The 19013-nt window shown below is 35.0% G+C and overlaps 1 non-coding gene across 1 annotated transcript; it reads left to right on the forward strand.

Moving 5' to 3' along the window:
* The first annotated feature begins 18457 nt into the window (after positions 1 to 18457).
* On the forward strand, positions 18458 to 18561 carry LOC116560951. Its single transcript, XR_004273228.1, has one exon. It is a non-coding gene; the product is annotated as a small nucleolar RNA U13 (small nucleolar RNA).
* The last annotated feature ends 452 nt before the right edge of the window (positions 18562 to 19013 follow it).

Genomic DNA, 19013 nt, shown 5'->3' on the forward strand with positions numbered 1-19013 from the left:
CTACCAGACATACAAAGAGGAGCTGGTACCATTTCTTCTGAAACTATTCCAAACAATACAAAAAGAGGGAATTCTTCCCAAATCATTTTATGAGACCAACATCATCCTGATTCCAAAACCCGGCAGAGACTCAACAAGAAAAGAAAACTTCAGGCCAATATCCATGATGAACATAGATGCAAAAATCTTCAATAAAATACTGACAAGCCGATTGCAACAGCACATCAAAAAGCTTATCCACCATGATCAAGTAGGCTTCATCCCGGGGATGCAAGGCTGGTTCAACATATGCAAGTCTATAAACGTAATTCACCACATAAACAGAACCAAAGACAAAAACGACATGATTATCTCAATTGATGCAGAGAAGGCCTTTGACAAAATTCAACAGCCCTTTATGCTAAAAACACTCAGTAAGCTAGGTATCAATGGAACGTATCTCAAAATAATAAAAGCTATTTATGACAAACCAACAGCCAATATCATACTGAATGGGCAAAAACTGGAAGCATTCCCCTTGAAATGTGGCACCAGACAAGGATGCCCGCTCTCACCACTGCTATTCAATATAGTATTAGAAGTTCTATCCAGAGCAATCAGGCAAGAAAAAGAAATAAAGGGCATTCAAATAGGAAAGGAGGAAGTCAAATTGTCTCTATTTGCAGACGACATGATTGTATATCTAGAAGACCCCATCGTCTCAGCCCCAAACCTCCTGAAACTGATAAACAAGTTCAGCAAAGTCTCAGGATACAAAATCAATGTGCAAAAATCACATGCATTCCTATACACCAGTAACAGACTTAAAGAGAGCCAAATCAAGAACAAACTTCCATTCACAATTGCCACAAAGAGAATAAAATACCTAGGAATACAACTAACAAGGAATGTAAAGGACCTCTTCAAGGAGAACTACAAGCCACTGCTCAACGAAATAAGAGAGGACACAAACAGATGGAGAAACATCCCATGTTCATGGTTAGGAAGAATCAATATCGTGAAAATGGCCATACTGCCCAAAGTAATTTACAGATTCAATGCTATCCCCATCAAGCTACCAATGACCTTCTTTGCAGAACTGGAAAAAACCACCTTAAACTTCATATGGAACCAAAAGAGAGCCCGCATAGCCAAGTCAATTCTAAGCAAAAAGACTCTCAATTTTTAAGTTTTGATTTTTGACAACTGTTCACCCAAAACTCATTCAGGGAAAATAACGTCATGCTCTTTCAGAAGCATTTTATTTTCAAAATGGTTTAGATGATTTTATGTCAATAAATCTCTGAGAAGTGTGCCTTCTCCAAAGCCATTGTTTGAAGCTACTTATTTTGATACTGTCATGAGAAACGCTGTAAGTAACCCATAGAAAATGCAGGCAAAGCACGGCGAATCAGAGGCTAAGGCAACCAACGGCAAAGACAAGCACAATACAATATGACAGAAAGAACCTGGTCATCTCTAGCAATATATTATTTACTGCCATCCCCATTTCTGTATCTTGTAACTATCTTTCCCAAATGCTGACTGTCACCTTCCAACGGTTCTATTGTAGATGGATTTTCATGGCACTATACGCCTGCAGCTTTCACCATATTCACGGAATTGTCACATTTGAACTTTTTCTTGTTACCAAAAAATAAAATTTGACAACAGTGCAGGCGAGAATCTTTCTTAAAACTAGGCCTAACCTGATAGAACAAAGTTCTCTGGTTAGAAAACCTGAAATTATCTGAAGCAAATATGTTCTTTCCTTTCTGTAGCCACCAGAAAAGATTATTCTGTTATTTTTTTCTAAACATTTTGTGGATTTTCCAGGGATTCTTCATATTTTCAACAGAGAAAGATTCTCAATCATTTATTGATATACTTTGGTTGTGTTCCCACCCAAATCTCCTCTTGAATTGTAGATCCCATAATTCCCCCATGTTGTTGGAGGGACCTAGTGAAAGATCATTGAATCATGGGGGCAGATTTCCCCACACTGTTCCTGTGGTAGTGAATAAGTCTCATGAGATCTGATGGTTTCTGAAGGAGAAATCCCTTTCACTTGGCTCTCGTTGTCTCTTGCCACCACCATGTAGACATGCCTTTCACCTTCTGCCATGATTGTGAGGTCACCCCAGCCATGTGGAACTGTGAGCCCATTAAACCTCTTTAGTTTGTAAACTGCCTAGTCTTGAGTATGTCTTTATCAGCAGTGTGAAAATGAACTAATACATCTATGCTATGTGTTTTGTTATAGGAGTCTGAAAAGACAAAATATGAGAAATTAATGCTGGCAATGGGAGGTGGCTATACCCAAAAATGTGGGATGGCTTTGAAACTGAGTGATGGATAAAAGTTGAAAGAGATTTGAGGTACATGCTAAAAAAGCCTACATTTCTGTGAACAGTTTTTTTAAGACAATTCTCATGAGAATTTAGGGGGAAGCTGTAGAAAAAGCCTCAATCTTTGAGAATACCTTAGTAATTTTGAACAGAGTGTCGTTAGAAATATGAATTGAAAAGTTCAGCCAGAGGAGATCTCAGGCAGAAAGGAAGAAGTTGTCATTGGAAACTGAATCTTCATGATAAAGTGGCAAATACATTGTTTGAATTGTGTCTGTGTCGTAGCGTTTGTGAAAGGTAGAAACTGAGAGCCATGAAACTGGAGAATTAGCTGAGAAAATAGCTAAACAAAATGTTAAAGGTGAAGCTTGGCTTTTGCTATGGTCTGAAAATTCGTCTCCCTCCAAAATTCATGTTCACATCTAATTCACATTGTGATGATATTGAGATGTGGTACATTTAGGAGGTGATTGAGTGTCATTGGCCCTATCCTTATAAACAGAATCAGTGCCTTTATAGAAAAAGATTTGAAAGAGGCTCCCTCTACTTCTGTCATGTTAGGATGCAATAAGAAAGAACTATCTTGAAACAGAGAACAAACAAACCCTCACTAGACAGAAAATCTGTGGATGCTTTGGTCTTCTCAGCTTCCAGAATTGTGAGCCATAAATTTCTGTTGTTTATAAATTGCCCAGTGTATTTTGCTATAGCAGCCCAAACAAACTGAGACAACTTCTCCCTGCTGGTCATAGTAAAATGTTAAATGACACAGCATAAAGACAGCCATCCATGAACCAGGAAACACCCTCACCAAACACCACACCTGTTGGCCCATGGATCTCAAACATCCTAGCCTCGAGAACTGTGAGAAATAAAGTTTCTGTTGTTTATAAGCCACCCAATCTGTAATATTTTTGATGTAACAGCCTGAATAGACTAAGGCAAATAGCTATTGACACTTTGATGCATTTTTAAATTTATGAAATTAGATATTGATGCTATTAGCTAGGGATTCTGCACATTTTCAACACAGAGAAAGAATCTTAATTTCACAATTATGTGTTCCACTTCTTTACAGCCATTGACCTTTTAGTGTTCATTTGAGAAAAAATGATAATTCTAATATAAATCCAGTGATAATTTTGAATATATTTGCATTTTATTATATTCATTTAAAAAATATGAGATCCAAAATGTACTATTTGTTCTACACGTAGTCCATATATATGTACATATGGATTCCTAGACCCTTACAGTAAGTTTCACCCTACTCTGTGATCCTATGCTTCAGCAATATGAAAACAGCTCACTCTTTTTAATCAGCAGATGAAGCCACCTCTCTCTTTCTCCCTGTTTTTTTTTCTTTTCTCTCTCTCTCATTCTCTTGCTCTCTTTTTCTCCATCTCTTGTACACACACACACACACACACACACACACACACACACACACAACTTTCCGTATTTTTGGTTGACCAGTCCTAGTATTTTGGGTCACAACTTCAGATAAGTTTGTGCAGGAATTCTTTTCTTCACGAATGAATTTTGTACCTCCTCTAAGCAATGTTTGGGATAAACTGTGTTTTAATGTCCTTTATACTAAAAGATAAGCAACCCAATGTTAAAACTTTATCTACACAACGGTATCGTGTTCATAGTATGTGTTAAATGTACTAATAAATGAATCAACTTTTCTCTCAATTGCCAAAATCCATAGACTCTGAGCTACTGCTATAACTTAATAAATGTACTTACAGCTTGGAATTAATAAAAGGAAACTCTCCTCTTCCTATATTCCCAATTTTCAAGCTATCCATAAAAATAACGTTAAACATCTGTCATCTTGCACATCTATAACAATATCTTCCTTCAAAATATTGTTTCTTTTTTGTAACTTATATTTCTTAGTAAAAATAGACAGTATAGGTCTAAAAATAGACCCTCTCTTCCTTTTATCAGCAATAGTAAAAAATAAATGTTTGCTAAGCTATTCATGTATGAGAGTGTATTACGCAGTCATGAAAATATTAAGTTAGCTGTTTTGCCAAGCACCACACTTTAACTCACCGAGCTTACTTAAAATCCGGAAATTAGCATGTAGAGTTTACTTTATGTATTATATTTAAATTGATTCTAGAGGAAAGTGTATTCATTTATTCATCTGAATGTAAATGACATCCAATCACAAGAACTTTTACCCAGAGAAGCCAGAGAAATCTGACAAAATAATACGTTTTCATTTTTTTGTTTATTTTATTTTTTACATATTTACCAGACTACAGTTAATGTTGCAATGGTCCATTAGTTTTCATCACCTTATTTAATATTTTCTTGGAAGAAATAATAAAACAAAAACACTCCACAAAGTTTATTATATAAGGCTCATTTCCTCATATATTACCTCTAATATACCGTCAAAACGTCTGCTTTTTTGTATTTTTTTTTGAACTTGTTATTCAGAGGGTAAAGATTATGCTAGTTTTCCTCATGCAAAGTAATGATTTTCTAATAAATTGGGCATGAGCCCAGGATTTGAGTCCAGCTTTGGATGACACAGTAAGATCCTGTTTCAAAAATACTAAATAATTTTCTAGGTGAAACTTCACAAAACCCTTCATATATGTACTATAGAATATATTTTATATGTTAAAATCTTCCATCGAAACAATTTCAAATTAAATTAAATTTCATTAAGGGCCAAATCTTGATATTGAGCATATTAATTATGGTGTAATTAAATGTCCACGAAGAAAATTAAAACTACCTTATTAAATATATCTGTGCTCTGATTAAACTATGGCAAAGGAAATATTCAAGTTTAAAAAAGAGCTTAAGCTTGCTACATATATTTTTACCTTAATGTTTAGAAAGATATTTGGAAACTAATGGAACTAAATTTTATTTTAATTACTTATTACTTTCTTCATGCTATGATTCTAAATGAGTTGTAGATTTGAAAATATGTAGATTTGAAAAAGATTATCCCAGTGGCAAAGAAAGTCAACATTCTTTTCCTCAAGGATCCAAGTCCAACAACTCCTACTAATAAGGCTCAAAATTGTATCAAATATTCAACATGTATGCTAAAGTGATTGGTATGAAGCGTAGTCTTATAGTGTTTTTATATCGAAAAGATATACAGTTTTCTGTGTAGGAAGTTAATTATTTTCACAGAGTGCTGCTTTTTTCAAAAGACTCTCTCCACCTCAAAATCCTCAAATGTTTTAAAATTGATGAATAAAATCTTACTTGAATTCTAACTAATGTTACAACTTGTTGCATGCTTTATAATTTACTACCATTTTTGATTTTGTTTTGTAGATAGATTTGAATATCTATTAAACGGCGATAATTTTAAGATAATGATTTTTATACATCTAAATGTCTTAAGTTGAGCACAGTGGCTCACGCCTGTAATCCCAGCACTTTGGGAGGCTGAAGTGGGTGGATCACTTAAAATCAGGAGTTCGAGGCCAGCCTGGCCAACATGGTGAATCCCTGTCTCTACTAAAAATACAAAAATTAGCCGGGGCAGGGAGGGGTGTAAGGGTGGCATGCTCCTGTAGTTCCAGTTATTGGGGAAGCTGAGGCAGGAGAGTCACTCCAACCTGGGAGGTGGGGGTTGCAGTGAGCTGAGGTCACGCCACTTCACTCCAGCCTGGGCAACAGAGCAAGACTCTGTCTCAAAAAAAAAAAAAAAAAAAGAAAAGAAAAGAAAAAGAGAAGAAATGTCTTAAAGGCAGATTTAGTGATGTTCAAAATGCTCATGTGTTTCATTTCAACTTTATTATAGCACGCTAATTAACTTTAAACATTTTAATTCCAGGGACATTTTCTTTTCCATGCCTTGACTCTACCTGACCATCAGGTTTGCAAGTAAATGAAACTGATGGCAGAAATCTTGTATGTGGTGCTCAAGCAAAAACAATCCAGGTAAGTATTTATTGTGGGAAGGACTGACTAAATATTTGGGCTAAGAACTCCTGCATTTTGACCCATACCCTGCTGTAAATAAAATAATTAATAAATCTTTGAATACTCTTTATGTCACCTTCCTGAGGCTTCATCTGCCAATTCAACTTACACTTCTTGGCTCAAGAATTGTAGATACTGCAACAAAAGTGGATTTTTTAATTTTTTGTTTATACACTCCTGTAGGTATCTCTTTTTCATTACTTCTAATGTAGAAGAAAATAAATTAGCAAGGAGAGTTGAATTACTACAAATTTATACATCTAAATTTTAGCTGAGATGCAAAATAGAAACTTTAAGTTTATTCAGGTTGATATATTAATGTGATATTTTAAAAAGACATATTCAAAGAAAAATATTTGCTGATTATATCAGTGACTGAATAAGAAAATTCATGTTTTTATACAAAAAAATGATAAATTGATTACCAACATTTATAATACAATATTCCAAATGTGTAAAAATATGTGTGTAATAAGACACAAATCACATTCTAACTCCTAATGTTTTCCTCACATCATAATTTTTTTTGGTCACATTTACTTCAGAAGTTTTTGTTAAAGAAATAAAACAATATAGATCAAGCTGAGCTTATTCCCCCGTTTATTTTTCTCCAATTTCATTTGCCCCTGTCCTTTCCTCCATCTTACCTAATAGGTACTAATATTATGAATCTGGTGGTCTTCCCCCCCGGGATAATTCATTTGCATATGTAAGTAACATTTAATATTGTCTTACATGTTTTTGAAATTTACAAATGATCTCTATCTGATCATGTTGTTGAGCTATTGTCCTGTTTGTGCAACTTTAACCTCTGGAATCTGGTTTATTCCTATTCACATATGTATCTCTAGTTACTTCAGTTTAATTGTAATAAAATACTCCATTTTATGTGTATACCATAGTTTGGGATGTGTCATGTTGTAAGATAGGTTGTTTACAAATATTACGAACAACAATTCTATAAATATTGTGTACATGGCTTCTCATGAACACATGAGAGAATTATCGAGTGTAGAGTAAGAGCACACTCAAAATTTTGGGGTATAGCCAAATTACTGCATAAACTGATTTTACCAGTTGCAGTCCCGCTAGGGTACATAAAAGCAGGCAATATGCTGAGTGTGTAATGATATCTTTTTGTAGTTTTAATTTTTATGCTCCTCATTACAAATGTGCCTGAGTATATTTTTACATACTCATTGAACATTTAGTTTTTTCTCTTTGTGAGCTGCTCATTTTTCCTAAATATTTGTTTTCCTCCTTTGTAGGTTTCCTTTCTCAAAAGTCAAAATATGTGGTATGACAAAAAAGATTTTTGTTTTTGTTGTGTAAATATATGTAGAGAAAAAAATCTTACATAATGGTTTCTCAACCTGATTTTTTTTTTTTTTTTGAGATGGAGTTTCGCTCTTGTTACCCAGGCTGGAGTGCAATGGCGCAGTGTCAGCTCACCGCAACCTCCACCTCCTGGGTTCAAGCAATTCTCCTGCCTCAGCCTCCCGAGTAGCTGGGACTACAGGTGCCCAGCTAATTTTTTTTGTATTTTTTTTTTTTTAGTAGAGACAAGGTTTCACCATGTTGACCAGGATCGTCTCGATCTCTTGATCTCGTGATCCACCTGCCTCAGCCTCCCAAAGTGCTGGGATTATAGGCGTGCGCCACCACCTGATTCTTTTTTACAGAATCAATAGTGATTATTTTATTTTATTGTTTTTTTTTTAATAACACAATATAAAGGAAAAAAATCAAAGCGTGCTTCAGTTTTTCAACAAAAGATGCTGATGAGGAGATTTAGAGCTGTTCCAGGCACATATAAAAGTTAAACAATCATATTCTACATGATCATTTTAATATCCAATGTTGCAAGGTACAAGTATCTACAATACTCTTAAAAACATATATAAATTAATTATTTAAAAGAAAAAATAAGTCGGACGCAGTGCAGAGAGAAAGAAAGCTAAGAAGGTGACATTTAGGACATGTCACTGACATAGGTTTGAAAATAATTAAAGGACTTGGTTTGAAAGGAAATAACGGAGTGTACATTTCAGGCAAGCAAACTGCTGAAATAAACACTCAGATGTAAGACATCCCATGTGTAGGGGCAGCAAGGAGTATAGTAATTAATGAGACTAAGCATTCAGATTTAAGAATGTGGTTATTAAAGTCAAATCAATCTAGGCATTTAATAATGTAGAATCTCTGTATAAAATCATGATACCACACATTTCTATAAGATAAAAACTGAGAGTCCTTTATGTGATCCTTCAACATCTCACTTCTATCCACACTTATTTTCAGACTCATCTTCCACAATTTCTTTATCCATAGTCTACTTGCTAGCCACATTCCTTGTGAATTTCCTTGAATTCATTATTTCTGAGACAACTTTCATCCCACCACCCACAAGCCCTCAGCCCTATGCATAACTCAGTTTTTCTAAGTATTGTCACCTCTGTGCATCCTTCTTGGACAGTTCCTCCCCATCTTGCTGTCTATGCAATTTTCACACGTTCATTACCTTATTTTTAACCTTATACATGTATGTTTATCAGGATTTCCCCTGTCCCCAGCGTATGTATTATCTTTCCCCTAAGTATCTTTTCCTCTGTCCTCAGGACTGCTTTGAAAACAAGATTTCTGTCTTTGTTTTTAAAAGTATTCCGCTCTTGCAGCACAGGAACTGCAGCAGAGTATTTGCTCAGTGACTGTTTCTAACTGGAAGCCAGGAGAGGTCAAAGACCATCTACAACTTAGGAGCAAGACACATATGATGGCAAATCAGCTGTGGACGATTTCTCTTTTATTGGTTACTCTGCCTTCTCTGAATTCCACGCCTCAAGTTTATACATTATTGGAGAAGACATCAGGACAAATGAACCACAGGCAATTATCTATAAATTAGCCAGCTGTGAAGTCTGAAAATAATATCCAACAAATATGCATGAAAATGGAAAATGAGTAACGGAAACAATCAGATCCTCACAGTGGAGGTTTGTGTTTTGTGTTTGGAATATGTGAAAGTAATCTTTAATAGGAAGAGACCAGGGAGAAGGGAATCAAAATACATGTGCAGTTTAACAGTAATGGAGAAGTTATTATTGTACCCTGAAAGATGTTTGAATTCTTCGTGAGACCTGTTGAAATGCTCTCCTGGTTTCTTATACTTTTTTATTTGGCAATAAATAATATTTCACTTAGAACACTATTTTATCACCTGTGCTAGCCAGAATTACCTGGCCACTTTTACCTTCATTTTGGAAGAACCAGATAATATGAATAAACAAACCAAATGATGTAGAAAAGCAAAAATGATCCTATCTTCTGAGAACAGAAACCAGATCTAAAGTTTTTATAAAATTTAATAACCAAAATGAGCCAATTGTAATACCCTCCTGCCTTGGTAAAATAGTTACAACAAAGATTGTCTGGCTGTTTTATTAATTTTGAAAACTATAAAATAATTTTATAGAATGTTATTTATTAATTTCCTCTTAACTAGAAACCGGATATCATAAATTAGGTTTAAAATATTTGCACATGTCCTCTTCAAGGATTTGATCATTTAAGATCAAAGCCAAGAGTAAGTCTGAAACTTTGAAAGGAATGCAATTAATTTTTCACAGCTGTTTGCTATTTCACACCTGCAAAAACAATACTATTTCAGTAAAAATATTTTTAAAGTAAAGGGTTTAACTTGTGATTGAGGGCATGTGTTGGTAAGGCTAAGCAACTTGTTAGCCAGTGAAACTAATCTCTCCCTTTCTTGGATCATGAAGGGTCTCTACAGATGGTTAGGAATTTCTATATCATGATGTTTTGTTTGCTTTCTCTAATCAAGGTTGCCGTAAGAAGCAAATAATTCCTTGGATAGAATTACCGATAACACTTTGGTAAAATGACACAATTTTAGCAAATGATTAAGACATACATTCAATTAGACAACTAAATAATGTGGTGTTTCTGTCTACTTTGCTTTCTTAGTAAAGTTAATATCACTCTCCATCGAGTGTGATGGCTCATCCCTGTAATCCCAGCACTTTGGGAGGCTGAGGTGGGCAAATCACCTGAGGTCAGGAGTTTGAGACCAGCCTAGCCAACATGGTGAAACCCCGTCTCTACTCAAAATAAAAAATTAGCCAGGCCTGGTCATGGGTGCCTGTAATCCCAGCTAATCAGGAGGCTGAGACAGGAGAATTGCTTGAACCTGGGAGGCAGAGGTTGCAGTGAGCAGAGATCCAGTCATTGCGCTCCAGCCTGGGTGACAAGTGTGAAATTCTGTCTCAAAAACAAGATTAATGTCGCTTTCTACTTGCATGTATCTTTGGAGTCAGATTTCAGATTTGGTTCCTGATATCCTTTATTTGTTTTATCCTTGTTTACTCCACATTCTGTTGCCTTGTTCTACATGATTGCACCTTGATTTTTGTTTCAGTCTTTGTGTTGGTTGCATGAGTATCTCCTTTCATTTTTATCCTGCTTCTTATTGAGAAATAGTTATGTTACTCTTTATTTCAGAAACAAGCAAATATGCAACAAACAGGCAAATCATCAAACAAATAAAAATCCCAGACAAATCTATGATAGTTATTGTTTCTGCTAGGCTTTTATACTCTCTCACTTTTTGTATCTATTGATGATTTGCCAGCGTCAAAAGGAAGCCAAATTGAAAAGTGGTTGAAGTCCCTCACTTTATAAAGACTGTATTGATTGCTTTTGTAATGGTTAATTCAAAGTTGGAAGGAAATTTTTAATGGTGCACTGATATTTTATTAAGCAAAAGAGAGCTTCTCGGGGTAGTTCCCATTGCAAGATTGATCCCTAATATTCATCCCTCATTTGCCATATTAATTTGGATCTCTTACTTGGTCAGGGAATAACTGTTGGATTAAGCAGTTTAAAGTAAAAGTGAAAGACCAGGGACTGGTGAGGCACTTGCGACAAAAATCTAGTCCCAGAAGAGAAACTCGAGATTGTCTTTGAAAAAACTGTGGCCAATCTCCAAAATTTGGGAGTGTGTTTTGTTGCTTTTTGTGTGTGCTGAGTCCAGCAGAAAGTGCAGTTATAGTCAATACAAGTACATGTGTAGATACAGGATGGCTTTGATGGTTTGCACACAGACAACCTTCTGCCACACAAATTTGGCTTATGCATAAAATATGTAATGTATTCTCTGCCATCCACTCAACAAACTTCTACTGAAGTTTTTCCTTTTGGACCTTTATTTCATCTATAAGGAAATTGGTTCTTGGGGCAGTCTCCTCTCTTTCGCTGATTTGCTGTGATACCATAGCATGTTTTTCATGGGAGAAATTCTTTGTTAGAAACCTGAGCTGAACTATGCTTATGACATATGCTTTCATATTGAAGAGATACTTCCCACCTGCAAGCTTCTCCTATATGTGCGGCAAGCAGGATTATCCACAAATAATGGGATGTTAGAATGGCTCTTTCCTGTAATCCCAGCACTTTGGGAAGCCGAGGTGGGTGGATCACAAGGTGAGGAGTTCAAGACCAGCCTGGCCAACATGGTGAAACCCTATCTCTACTAAAAATACAAAAAATTATCTGGGCATGGTGTGTGCCTATAATCCTAACTACTCAGGAGGCTGAGGCAGGAGAATTGTTTGAACCTGGGGGGCAGAAGTTGCAGTGAGCTGAGATCGTGCCACTGTGCTCCAACCTGGGCAACAGAGCAAGACTATCTCAGGAAAAAAAAAAAAAGTCTCCTTCCTTTCTCAAGTTCAACTGTTACAACAGCAGATATTAGAACTAGCTGCAAGAAAAATAATTGCTATGTAGAGTTAAGAAGAAATGGTCTAAGAAACTTTAGCTAGCTTAGGGTTCTGTAAGAGGAGTGGCTGGAATATGGAGGGGATTTATTGACAGAGAGGAGTCTCAGAGTGACATGGAAATGGTGCTCCCTTCTCACCCCAGCCTGATGAGGCAATAGGCAATGGAACTGCTTGGAAACTTTGATCTGCTTGCTTCAGTTGGGAAAGACGAAAACTTTGTGCTTGATAAAAGTAAGGTGGCTGAAGCAGAATGTAAACCAGAGAATGATTCAATTCACAAAATTTCTAGGGCTGGCTTTAGTAGCAGAAGCAGGGAGTGTGGTCACATCTTAGAGTCCATCTCTATTAGGTTATCTAGGTAACAAACCAGTAAATGTTTTACATGGGCCAGATTTGAAAGGAGAAAAAGCAAGAGAGAGAAGTAAGAGAAAGAACTGGTGAGGGATTTGGGGTTGTCTTGGCTTTTATTTCCTAGGACTACAGGGGTATGAGGAGTCCTCTCTTGAAAGATTCTGCATATAAATTGCTGAACACACAGAAGGTATAGAAGTATTTGTAAATGACCAGCAGGATAGGATTGCAACTTTCCTAGTCAGGAGAGTTTGGGAAAGAATTGTCCAATAGGCTCCACCCAGGAGAAAGTGTAGCTTTATTCATCTGCCTAGCACAGAAATTGGCTAAAGTATTCACATAAGCAAGAACTGTCTTAAATTTATTGCATCTTCTTCCCTGACTTGGAGTTGATAGTCAACAAAATGACAACAAAGAAATCATTGAAGAAAGAGTGAAAGAGGAAAGTATTATAAAGAATGGTCATTTTCTCCTTCTAGGGGGAACAAACTTGAAAAGGTCCCCTTTTCCAAGAGGAAAAAATTTAACTGTAAGTCAAATTCTGACTTTTAACTTATATTTGGCATTGTTAATTCTAATTTCACAATTGAAATTGTGTGAAATGTAAATTATCATAGAACCTGTTATCCCTAAGGATAAAGGAAAAGCCATAGGTATGCCAAAATTTTTATCTAGGGACAGATACAAATTATTCACATTGCAAAAATCGTTAATGAGTTGGAATGAGGGTGCTAGGAACACACAGGTAAAACTGTGTTTTGTTTGCTTTGCTAGTTATATGTGTTCTTGGCTTAATTTTGCATTGCTGGAATTTTTTTAACCTTTTTAGTTTTAGGGTTATTAAAATATATATTCAGTTAGAAAAGCTAGGTGAATATTTTACAAAGTTTATTGGTTCCTAAAATTTACTCTTACATTATTACTTTAGGTGATTTAGAAGTTCTCTATTGCTACTATGACTCTCTGGTTTTCCAATTTTGTGTTTTGTATTTTGTACCTTACAGAGCTATAGATGTTACATATGCTGTCACCATCCTGACTCATTTGACATTCAAAATAATCCTGTGTAGCTGCAAGACAAACATCATTTAGTCTATTTTAGAAAAGAAGCAGAATGACATTTACAGAAGCAAAATAATTGCTGAAATTTATACTGTTAATAAATATCAGTGCCAAGATTACATCTCAGTCTTCTGATTATAGTTTCACTATTTCAGCATCTATATTTCAGTATTCGTATGTGATAACATTCCATAACAGATAGCACTTTCTGAGCATTTATTATGAAACAGACACTTTAGTAACTGCTATTTATGATCTTTCTTCCTTTTAGTAACAGTTCTATGAAGTAGGGATAACTGCATCCATTTTGTAGATGAGAAAACTGAGACTTTGATAGATATAGGGATTTAACCAAGATCATACACTAAACGGCGATTAGCACTAATAAAACTTAAACCAAGGCAATCTAACAATACCTGAATAATTCACTACTGCACTTCCCATATTTTGTAAAATGAATACATCTTAGTAAGTATATATGTATCAGTTTGTTCTCATGCTGTTAATAAAGACATACCTGAGACTGGGTGGTTTTTAAAGAAAAGAGGCTTCGTTGACTTGCAGTTCTGCATGACTGGAGAGTCCTCAGAAAACCTGAAAACCTGCAATCATAACAGAAGGCACCTCTTCACAGAGCGTCAGGAGAGAGAATGAGTGCTGAATGAAGGGGGTAGTGCCTTATAAAACCATCAGATCTCATAAGAACACACTCACTGTCATTACCCAATGATCAGACATGTGTATAGCTATACAATTAAGATTTAAAAAGAGCTATAGGAAAATGGCAATAGAAAATTATGAGAAGATAATAGATAAATTAATTTTAACTGGGATTCTATGGTTTTATCTAGAATCGTAGCCAATACAATTTTCAAGCAAACAGTGAAAGATCATACCAGGTACTGGGATGAATGAGCTTTCCTCTATGAACAAAAAAGATACAAAGATTTATTTAGGTTTGTGATATGAAAAGTGATCTACTTTTAATATGCCAATATAGAGGTCATGTGGAAAATGAACTAGAGAAGAGAATGACAAGATGCAGAAAGACAATGCAGAAAGTATACAGTTAATTCAGGATATGATTGGGCAAAAACTAAAGTAATTACATTAGGTGTGGAAAAGAGAAAAATAACAGAAGTTTCCCATGGATCTAGCCATATTCCTTTATTCTTCTTCTGTATATGCAACTTGATTATTTCACAAATCCCACTGAGGCACTTTCTTCCATGAATGTTGATGACCCTGAAAATGATGTATCTATTCTAAGCCTTATTTCAACTCCAGACCCAACTGTATGTTGGGGAGCTCTACTGAAGAAAACACTCTAGATGTCAAAAATTTATGTTTCTCACCAAATCTTATCTCTCCTCTTTCATTTGCATTTCTATCCTCCTTACTGAAATACAATTAACTTTTCTCTGTATAATCATCCACTTAACCATTAAAAAACTAAGTACCACAAATAACTACTTTTCATCTTCACATTTTTAAAAACAATCGTTAATGTTAATATTTAGGAAAGATTCACAGAGGAAAAAAATAAGAGTAATCTTCAAGTCAACTCCTTAGCAAATATAAGCAATCATAAATTTGACTAACTAATCTGGTACAAAATATTTTACACCTTTTTTTACAACTGAGGTTTTTTTTGGCAAAATATGCTGCTAGAATTTCTAGCCACTAATAGATAGTGATGCAATATTGATAAGCAAGAGAAGAAAGATGAAAGTAAAGATGAAAGGAATAATTATTAGTGTACAAGAGAAGAGATTAACAAATGTTCCTCTTTTGCCCACAGCACATCTACCACTATTGATTTTTTGTTTTAGGGGCACACATACATTAATTTGATTTATAAATGATGTTCAATATTACCAAGAACACAGATTTCATTAGGATATGCCCTCTATAAAAGTATCTAAGATGGTATATAGGAAATTATTTTTACCTGTTAATCTCTGATTTCTTCAACCTAAATATAGAAATGTGGTCTGACAGTCAAAATATATTACAAAAAAATCACACCTTTGTTATTATGAGCTGTAAACAAAGAAACTTAGATCAGCTCTGGACCAAGCGGACGTAATCGACATCTACAGAACTCTCCATCAAAATTCAAAAGAATATACATTTTCTCAGTATTACATAGCACTTACTCTAATATCAACCACACAATTGGAAATAAAACACCCTTCAGCAAATGCAAAGAACGGAAATCATAACAATCTCTCAGACTACAGTGCAATCAAATTAGAACTCAGGATTAAAAACTCATACAAAACCACAGAGCTACATGGAAACTGAATAAACTGCTCCTGAATGACTACTGAGTAAATAACGAAATTAAGACAGAAATAAATAAGTTCTTTGAAACCAATGAGAACAAAGACACAGTGTACCAGAATCTCTGGGACAGAGCTAAAGCAGTGTTTAGAGGGAAGTTTATAGCACTAAATGCCCTCCTCAGAAAGTGGGAAAGATCCAAAATCAACACCCTTACATCAGAATTAAAAGAACCAGAGAAGCAAGAGCAAACAAATTCAAAACCTAGCAGAAGACAAGAAATAACTAAGATCAGAGCAGAACTGGAGATAGAGACAAAAAATCCCTCAAAAAAAAAAAATCAGTGAATCCAGGAGCTGGTTTTTGAAAAGATTAATAAAAAAGATAGATCAGTAGCCAGACTAATAAAGAAAAGAGAGAAGAATCAAATAGACACAATAAAAAAATGATAAAGGAGAGATCACCACTGATCCCACAGATATACAAACCACCATCAGAGAATGCTATAAACACCTCTATGCAAATAAACCAGAAATTATTGAAAAAATTGATAAATTTCTGGACACATACACCTCCCAAGACCAAGCCAGAAAGAAGTCAAATTCCTGAATAGACCAATAACAAGTTCTGAACTTCAGACAGTAATTAATATCCTGCCAACCAAACAAAAGCCCTGGGCCAGATGGATTCACAGCCAAATTCTACCAGAGGTACATGGAGGAGCTGGTACCATTTCTTCTGAAACTATTCCAAACAATAGAAAAAACAGAGCTCCTCCCTAACTCATTTTATGAGGGCAGTATCTTCCTGATACCAAAACCCAGCAGAGACACAACAGAAAAAGAAAATTTCCGGCCAATATCCCTGAAGAACATTGATGTGAAAATCCTCAATAAAATACTAGCAAACCAAATCTAGTAGCACTTTAAAAAGCTTATTCACCACAATCAAGATAGCTTAATCCCTTGGATGCAAGGCTGATTTAACTCATGCAAATCAGTAAACATAATCCATCACATAAATGGAAGCAATGACAAAAAACACATGATGATTAATGGTTGCAGAAAAAGCCTTCAATAAAATTCAACACCTCTTCATGCTAAAAAGCACTCAATGAACTAGGTATTGATAGAACATATCTAAAAAATAGTAAGAGCTAGTTATGACAAACTCATAGCCAATATCATACTGAATGGGCAAAAGCTAGAGGCATTCCCTTTGAAAACCGGCACAAGGAAAGGATGCCCTCTCTCACCACTCCCATTCTACATAGTATTGGAAGTTCTGGCCAGGCCAATCAAGCAAGGAAAAAAAATAAAGGGTATTGAAATGGAAAGAGAGAAAGTCAAATTATCTATTTGCAGAATACGTGATTGTATATTTAGAAAATCCCACCATCTCAGCACCAAAACTCCTTAAGCTGATAAGCAACTACAGCAAAGTCTCAGGATACAAAATCAATGCGCAAAAAACACAAGCGTTCCTATACACCAATAATAGACAAACAGAGAGCCAAATCATGAGAAAACTCCCATTCACAATTGCTGCAAGACAAAATACATAGGAATACAACTTACAAGAGATGTGAAGGACCTCTTCAAGGAGAACTACAAATCATTGCTCAAGGAAATAGGATTCAAACAAATGGCCATGGGGAGGAAGAATCAATATTGTGAAAATAGCCATACTGCCCAAAGTGATTTATACATTCAATGCTATTCCCATCAAGCTACCTTTGACTTTCTTGACAGAATTAGAAAAAAAACTGCTTTAAATTTCATATTGAACCAAGAAAGAACTTGTATAGCCAAGATAATTATTAGCAAAAAGAACAAAGCTGGAGGCATCACAGGAAGCATCACACTACCTGACTTCTAATTATGCTACAAGACTACAGTAACCAAAACAGTATGGTACTGGTACAAAAACATATATAGAGACCAATGGAACAGAACAGAGGCCTTGGAAATAACACCACACATCTACAACCATCTGATCTTTGACAAACCTGACAAAAACAAGCAATGGGGAAAGAATTCCGTTTAATAAATAGTGTTGGGAAAACTGGCTAGCCATATGCAGAAAGTGAAACTGGACTCCTCCTTATACTTTATACAAAAATTAACTCAAGATGAATTAAAGACCTAACACCATAAAAACCCTTGGAGAAAACCTAGGCAATACCATTGAGGACATAGGCATTGGGAAAGACTTCATGACTAACACACAAAAAGGAATGGCAACAAAAGCTAAAATTGAAAAATGGGATCTAATTAAACTAAAGATCTGTGCAGCAAAAGAACCTATCATCAGAGTGAACAGGTAACCTACAGATGAGAGAACATTTTTTCCAATCTATCCATTTGACAAAGGGCTAATATCCAGAATCGACAAAGAACTTCAACAAATTTACAAGAAAAAAAACAACCCCATAGGCGGAGGATATGTAACAAACCTGCACATTCCACACATGTATCTTAGAACTTAAAGTATAAAAAATTTTTAAAATGTCCTAAAAGATATAAAAAAAAACAAAGTGACTGTATTTGAAGTGTTCAAATATATCTCTCATCAAAAAATGTAAAGTAAGTTAAAAACTGGAATATTATCTTTATGTAATGTTTGAAAGGAATTATTCTAAAGCATTCAAAATAATCTCTCCTGATGCTTTTGTAGTTCAAGAATGTGATGATTGGGTGATCACACACATGTGTGAGATGTGCCACCCTTGAACCTTGTTACAGCATTGGCACATTATCCGTTTGCCATGAAATAAAAAGAAGAAAAATAATCTCTCCTAAAATTTCTAAAGAGAAAAACAAATTATAATCATTAAATGTCAACTTTTTTTCAGATTCATCATCTGCTCTGAAAATATCAAATTTTAAGTCAAAACAATTAAACAAAAATGTTTTGAAAGCTTAGTCACATCTATTTAAATATTTTAGTAAAAAGAAAACCATTTTCAATAATCACAGAAAAGAAGAATGGAATTTAATTGATCACAATTTTTTTTCCCTAGAATATATTTGACATCACATATTCGTTCAAATGAAATCATACTCGCATCTTAATTTGTTTATTTGTATAAAAACATGCCAGGAAATAGGCTGACAAAATATTCATTATTATATTTTATACTAACAAGCACTAGGGAGCCATAAGCTATGACTTTTCTTATTTATGATATCAGTTGTCCTTACCTGATAGTATCTGAAAA

The sequence above is a fragment of the Sapajus apella genome, unplaced genomic scaffold, assembly GCF_009761245.1.
Source record: "Sapajus apella isolate SASKATOON/1434 unplaced genomic scaffold, GSC_monkey_1.0 scaffold27, whole genome shotgun sequence".
NCBI lineage: Eukaryota > Metazoa > Chordata > Mammalia > Primates > Cebidae > Sapajus > Sapajus apella.